This window comes from Astatotilapia calliptera, chromosome 8 (assembly GCF_900246225.1).
Source record: "Astatotilapia calliptera chromosome 8, fAstCal1.2, whole genome shotgun sequence".
Classification (NCBI taxonomy): Eukaryota; Metazoa; Chordata; class Actinopteri; order Cichliformes; family Cichlidae; genus Astatotilapia; species Astatotilapia calliptera.
The window spans coordinates 2,269,345-2,277,375 of NC_039309.1; the positions used below are offsets into that span (position 1 = coordinate 2,269,345).

The following is an 8,031-nucleotide window of genomic DNA, read 5'->3' on the forward strand; positions in this document are numbered from 1 at the left end:
TGACAGATTTCAGATGTTTCAGTTCATCTGAGTGTTTTTGTCTTAGTGCTTCAGTGGTTTGTGGAATTCATCGTGCTTGACGTGCTTTGACTGCGTGTGTTTTAAGACATCTGGTCCTGTCTTAATATCACAGTGATGATATATTACTAGTGCTTTGTAGCACATTTTTAGGTTTTAGTTTAACTCTTGTGTTGTATTTAAGTGTCTCATAACTTATTTTTTATTACCTGCAGGTAGTTATTCAGCGCCCTTCTACCTCAACTCTCCAGGTCAGTAAGGAGTCGGGCTCTCGTTGTGGCCCACCGGAGAGCCGAGACACCCGGCACCATCAACTGGAAAAAGGTCATCCTACTCTCAGAAGCTCCACTAAAACCAGTCTTTGTTCAGAACTTCCCATCTAAAGGAGCCCGCGTGAAAAAGTCCATTAACCGCATTCATCAGCTAGCGAACAAGCCAAGCTACGCAGCCGCAGGAACGAGCGGTTAACCGGTAAATGGATTATAAAAATGGGTCTAAATGGATGATGTGACTGCCGGGGTTTAGAGCCAGGCCCTCAGTCGGTGCTTTAATATTAAAAATTCCCCAACTTTAGGAGGTGGGGCAATGATGAAACACTAGAATACTAATTTAATGGTGTATAAAAACTGATGGGCAAACTTGGGCTTTTAACATAGCGAGTATGATTGAAGCCGCAGAGCAGTCACTGTATAATTAGCTGCTGTTCTGAAAGTTTTAATGTGAAACTGAAAGTTTCAAACAGCAAATATGCTTCTGCTGTTTGCTCCAGTTTAATGTACCGTCTTCTTTTTTAGTACTCTGTGAAATTGGTGGGACTCTACGGTGTTTTACTGGCTGTGCAATTCCTGGAAAATGAGCAAAAATGAGGTTTCAGAGACGAGAAACAACACGGCCTGCTGGCACGCCTGTCTGCCTGTTTGTTAGTGTCCCAGTAACCGACCCCCGACCTTCCCTGCATCAACACACAGTCGCGTACACACACACACACACAGGGCGAGGGAGTGTGTGGGAACCTCATGGGGACTGAGTGATCTGATATGCATCAAAGAGAATATGTTTTACATGTAGCAGCGAGCCCAGCAGAAAATCGCCCGCTTTTTCTTTTTCTGCGACCAAGTTTTCCTCCACGAATCACAAACTGATTTCCATCTCGTTTATTCTCGGCCATTTTGATGTTAGCATGTACGCTGAAGTCTGACTCAACTTTAAACTCTGGTGGAGCCCAAACACAGACTTTGCTTTCCAGAACAAACAGAACCTCAGTCAAGTTTTCTGAAAAACCTTTGAATGTAATAACTTGATAAGGAAGTCCCCTAGGATTTTCAAATTAATGGCACAGCTGTATCTGCTAGAAGGCTGAGTGGTGGCGACTGCCTGTATTTTTTCCTCAGTTCAAGCAATAGATATGTTTTCTATATTGTGAATTAAATATGACTTTATGAGACTTGTAAATCATTTTATTCTATTTTTATTTACACAGCATCCTAATGTTTTGTGCAAATGTGCAAGAACAAATTTGCAAAGTTCATTTTTTTTTCTTTTTACATTATCTCTGTCATTTTTACTAACTTTTTCCCTTTGTTAGGTTTATATTGTTGGATTGTCATTTATGCTTAGAAACATATACTCATTTATGCTTAGAGATATATTGTATAGTGATAGGATGTCTGACCCTTAGCAGTCTGCAAAGACTCTGTGTGCCATCCACACACATCCTAAGGTCATGAGAGAGGTCGTACCTTCTCTTACTGATTTATGGTATAGGAGGACACCTACTCTGTGTCTGTTTAAGCATAAGAGCCCTTTGTTTTGGTGGACCGCTGGCACCGGCTTTTTAGGGAGGCGTTCACAGGGCCATACCTACACGTGCACACAGACCGGTACTCTTTGTTCACATGCATGCCTATGTAAGATGTCATATGTTAATGAACCTATGCATATTCATGTAACCACAATAAAGAGCAGTGCTACGGGGGAGCTAACTGGGGTTCGAGCGTCAGGAACGGCGCTCGTCACAAAGAGCTCTGCCTGGTGTCCAAAGCTTTTTGCCATTGTAGTAGAATTTTCTCTAAATGTTCCACCAACAGGCCTGTGCTAGACAGACCTATCACCCTTTAACCTGCTCACATATCCTTTTCACCTTCACTCCACACTCTACAACCTCGCCTCATCCGTCTTTCCCTCCATCTCCTCTTGTCCGGATAACCAGCGAGCACGGTAAAAGCCGGGTTGTAAATCGTTCCACTCACAGACGTAACCGGGCTGTCCTTGCCGACTCTGCCGCTTGTAAACTTCCCAGGCAGGCGGCGTGTCTGATAAGGTCATCCTCGGGGGACGGTCATTACGTTAATGACTCAATGGAGCTCTGTCCTTCCACCTTTCATTAAACGTCCTGCAGGTGCGTCTTTTTCATAGAAACGGGACCACGGACAGCAGCTAATGCAGGCGCAGGATCAGGGAGTCCAACAGTTGAACCTTTGCAAGTTAGTGAACTTGTGAAAGTACATGCTGTTTGAGGCAGTATGTTAAGAAAGTCTCAGGAGTTCAGTTTCTCTCCAAAAGTAAACTTTCTATCAATTGACAACACTGCAAAATAGCAACTTCATCCTCTGCCGCGGAGGATTACTTCCTATGTTACGGGTCAGAGTAAGTTTAGAACAAACCCCAAGTTTCCTGAATGTCTGTCTGACAACGGAGCTGCAGCCAGAGTTCATCACTGCACCACAAACTGCTGCTGATGTTGGCAGAAGTTCAGTGTTCCTTTGTGTGTGAGGAGGTGGGTTGCACAGGTAGCATCCAAATTGAACAAGCAACTGCCAAAACAAAAATCCAAAAGCAAAACTTCAAGAAAGTTTTGACGAAAACTTCTCGATTCAACGCTGTGAAACGTCTCTTTGTGCAGTATATGCACGTTTAAATGAGCACGGCGAGTGCTGTGTTCAGTGGTTGGATTACTCATCCCTAAAAATCATGTATTTTTATGCTGAAAGGACTTAATATGTAACAACTGTTCAGTATTGTGATTCTTCACACAAACTGGCAAAACCTCCGTTTTTTAAACTGTGCACGGCAGGCTTGAATTAAATACATGTCGTTTAAAAAATGCAGCTTTCATATCAGGAATTCAAGGAGGAATGTAATTGCGTTCACAGCTCAAAGCTTTTGGCTCGAGATCATTGGGTGTGTTGTTTTCTGTGAGTGTTGTGAAGTAATACGTAATAGTTCTGCTATTAGAAAAATATCAATCCACAAACTGAATTTCACTGATTAAGGTGACAGATGTATGTGAATGTTACACAAACACTATGGTACCTGCCAGCAGGAGTTTTCTGGGTTATTTTCTCAGTAAACATTGAAAAGTGGAACCAAAAAACAACAGCTTCAGAGTAACAGCTCTGAATATCATTTGGAGTAATAATGTGAACGGTTAACAAACGGAGTAAACAAGCATCCTGCACCAGATTCGGTCTGTCAGGAGGACTTTCTGCTGTTGTTGGAAGGTTCACCCTTGTTGAAACACAACTTTAACCTTTCAAAGGTAAAAACAAATAAGGCAAAACCACAAGACAAATTTGAAGCCTGTCTCAGGTAATGTCATCACACTCTCTGCAGTACTCTCCTGAACAACAGGCGTCACCACGCCGACAACACCGACAAAGTCTCATCTTTCCGTATAATCCGTGAATATTTGAGCTTCTGTGCTCATGTAGCATTAAAATGCTGTTTTAAAAATTCGACTTATCTGGCAGCAAATTAGTCACCTCAAAGTACTTATATTGTAAGGTAAAGACCCCACAACAATGCAGAGAAAACTCCAACGATCAGACGACCCCCTATGAGCAAGCACTTGGCAACAGTGGGAAGGAAAAACTCCCTTTTGAAAGGAAGAAACCTCAAAAGGCACCAAGCTCAGGGAGGGGCGGGGCCATCTGACGTGACCGGTTCACGTGTACAAAATCGTACACTCCTGTTTTTAACCCAGCAGCAGCAGAAACGGCGGCCAGCGATAGCGGACATCGTGTGACTGTTTTGCCTGCACATTTTTCAACAACATGTAATCCTAATAATCTTTCAAACTAGCCCCTCCCCCACACTGCACAGAACAGGAACATTAGCATCACTTAGCTAAACCAGGAGCTAAGTGGTGCATTTCTTAAAGACATGCGTTTGTTTACTTTAGCAGCGACAGTCAGCACCTGAGTCCTCCAGGCCAAAACAGCCAAAATATTTAAAGCAGGGTTTCTACACTGCGACGCCGCACACGTCACAGGTTTAAAGTCTGCAGCACGCCGCACGGCTGACGAGCAAAGCAGCTCAAATAACAAATAACCCCATCACCCAAGCCCCTCCTTTCCAGTCCAATCTAATGTTCAGCTACAGTGCACACATGATTTCATTTCACCTGCATTAAGCTAGCATCTGATTAACACAGTGTATAACAATCTAAAGCCAAAGGGAGAGAGTGGTAGGAAGAGTGAGAGGAAGAGGAAGAAAAATAGAGAGGTGTTGTTTATTTCCCAGCTACATTTTTATTCCATTATTCTGTGAAAACAAGCAACAACAAGAAGCCCATTACAGTTTCATTCCCCTGCAACTTCCCTGAACTGTGAAATCTATAAGCCAAGAGTTCAGAGCAGAGGAGCAGGGAGGGGGAGGCGAGGACGGGAGCACGGATGAGAAATTAATTATTTGGTGGAGGCGACACGGTTCACTTGGCTCAGAAAAAGATGTACAGGGAGCCGACGGCACGCCGGTGTTCATCACAAGCAGCATCGGCTCGACTGAGAGAGAAACGCACGGACGAACCGTTTTCATAAGCAGTGGCTAATTCAGCTTACATCAGTCAAATTTGATTTAATTCAGGAATCACAAAAAAGAAGGTGGCTAGGAGGCGAGGAATTCAGAGATTAAAAAATTATTAAAAACCAGCAGGATGTCTCTTCCTTAAGGGGCAAACACAATCATCCAAAAAATAGCATCAAAAAAGCAGAACGCTGCCAATGCCCGAAATAATTGGGATTGTTTTCACAGCTGAAGGTGAGCAGAGCGAAGGGCAAGGTAAATACAAATTAGAGCCACAATGCAGGAGTCAATAGTGCTCTTGAAACACATTATGCTGGACAAGCGGTTAAATTATATACCTTCACGGTGAATTCTAATTAATGCTCACGGCCACCAGCAGGGCTTATCCACTTGAAGCACGGCTGCATTTCAGACGACTCCTGGAGAAACAGTATGTGAAACAACTAATTGCCCACCTCCGGCTAACAAGTGGGAAACACTTTTTTTTTTCTTTGCCATGCAGATTGGATTGAAACGGCGGCCTGCAGGTAAGTCAACAGAAACAAAAAGCCGAGTGTGGTTTAAAGTTTATCTGCAGGCGAGCGCAGGAGCTCTAATGGGAGGTCGCCTTGTCTGGATCCTGATACGAGTGTCTGAGGCTGTGGGATTACTCTCAATGTCATGCTAGAAGTTTCTGCTGTGACTAGGGATGGGTATCGAAAACCGGTTCTTGTTGAGAACCGGTTCCCACTGTTTCAATTCCTTGGAATCGTTTGCCATTTTTGCAAACGATTCCCTTATCGATTCCAGTCGCCCCGAATGACGTCACCACGTTGCGGAGCGTCATTTACCTGGCAGGAAACACGGCGCCTAAGCGGCTCAAACGCTCAAAAGTTTGATTATACTTTATGAGAACCGATGACAACAGGGCAACTTGCAAAGTAGATATTTCATTTAAGGGAGGAAACACTACGAATATGCAAAAGCATTTGCTCACAAAACACGCGATGACACGCGTTTTTAATTCCGCTCCGGACTCGTGACTCTCAACCCAGCAGCAGCGCTAACGTTTGCACGTCCTCTCCCGTTAATGCGGCAGGTAAATAATCAACTAACAGTGCATATTATGTTAGCGCAATCTGCCTTATTCCAAAACCTGCCATTACTGTACATGTAGGTGACCATGATGAGAGAGACAGACAGAGTCTGGCTCAGATGCTGGCAGTTCTCGCTGCAGTCTACCGGTAGCGTCTCCTTTCAGGCCAGGATAGACGAATGTCACCGAGCAGTGTCTAAGTTTGTGGTCAAAGGCTTGCACCCATTTGCCACAGCAGATGCCCCCGATTTTTGGTAAGTGAATGTGTTTAATTGTAGGCAGGAACATTACTGGATATTCTTGTGTAATTGCCACAGAACAATTTATGTTATACTTTGTTATTGCTACAGAAGAATGTTGCAGCTTTAAGGCAGGGATGACTCCTGGAGTTGCTTTCTCACTGCATATGCTTTATTTCACAATCAGATCGATTCGATAACAAAAACATACAGCAGCTCCTCTCCTACTCCTAGCCCTTCGCTGCGGTGGAAAAAAGAACGACTTCAATCCCCTTCAAGGAACATACGTACAAAATAGTTTTCCTGATACACCAATGGGGCGTTCAATGCCATCTTGTAAATATGAGTACTCTGGCAGAGTAACAGTTCAAATGAAAAATACACCAGAACAAACAAGCAAACAAAAAAAGAAGTGTGGGGTACCTTTGAACCAATGAACAAAGTATAACAATTTATACTTTTTAACATAACCCGACCCCGTCAATATGTGATATGTCTCACAAGAATATTTATTTTATTATTTTACATTTACAATTTTTTTTCCTGGGGACCCTGTGACACCCCATTGAAGAGCCGTAGGCTGGATCTCTCAAGATCTCACTGTTGGGTTTGTAAGGCCATGTTACTCCTAAATTTCTATCTTGTTCAAAGAGAAGATATAAAACAAAGCTCTGAGCTAATCGACCTTAGTGTTCTCCTTTTTAAAAAAAAAAAAAGAATCAATAAAGAATCGAATCGTTAAACAGAATCGAAAATGGAATCGGAATCGTTAAAATCTTATCAATACCCATCCCTAGCTGTGACTGATGCAGGTTTCTCAGTGATGTATTTACGTGTTAAACATGGGAAACAGTCAGATAACAGTTTACATTAAACTACATTCTTATTGGTAACTGTGATGGCTGCACCTACAGCCACACAGTGGTAATACCCACCACGTTAGTAGAGGCTTATAAGTAACATTGCATTCACATTTGTCTTTCTTTGAATATAGTAATTAATTTACAGGACAATAACTGGTTTTGGTTTAGAGTTAATTCACATATCCACATAACACTGCCTTCTAAAATAAGTGCGCACATTTTAGTTTACACTAGTGATGGGACGTTCTGTATCGAGGCTTCGGAGCGTGTGTCGAGTAATGGAGGGGGCGTTTCCGCGAAGCGCGTATCGAGGCTTGCTTAATTTATGGGAGGAGCTGAAAATGATGACGTCCGAAGCCTCGCTGCCCGGCTGTACCACGTGACTGGTTCATGAAGCGGTTCGAACTTTGCCGCAAATAATCATTTCCCATACTGCCACTATAAATATACACAGTATACTGCCATCACTACACTATAGGTGTTTTACACACTCCTTTTGTTGTTGACATTTACAGGCTGTGTGCAAAATGCCACACTCTTCAAATTCATGCCAGCTATTATTTTTACGTCCAGTAGGTGTCCTGCTAGAGCAAATGAAGCTTCATGAAGCTTCGCGTTGGGGTGAACCAATTGGATGAAAAGCTTCAGTGCTTCATGGGGCTTCATCTGCCCATCACTAGTTTACACTGTTATGTATGATTAATCTTTTGTTTTCTGAGTTACCTTAGTTGCAGCTGTTTCAGTCTCTTGATTAAGGAGCCAAGAGGTGGAAAAGGGGCGGAGCAAGCTTTAAAGGAAGACTGCAAATTGGTTCATGCCATAACTCGGGACCAAGGGGGGGAATTGGAGTTCATTATGTTAGGTTTAGTTAGGTTTTGTGTGTTTTACCCCTTCTCCTGTTTGTGTGGGCTGATCAGCCACTATGTAAGTTTCCCCTTTGTCTCCTTAAGTGAGGTCAGTTTGTTTGAGTTATCGGTCCATCACAGTAACACAAACTGTGTAGCACACTAAACCGGCAACTTCAGTAGTTGGA

The 8,031-nt window shown here is 43.1% G+C and overlaps 1 protein-coding gene across 1 annotated transcript in view; it reads right to left on the bottom strand.

Moving 5' to 3' along the window:
* LOC113027960 (glutamate receptor ionotropic, delta-1-like) overlaps positions 1-8,031 on the bottom strand; it is a 377,744-nt gene that overhangs the window by 197,495 nt on the left and 172,218 nt on the right. The window lies entirely within an intron of this gene.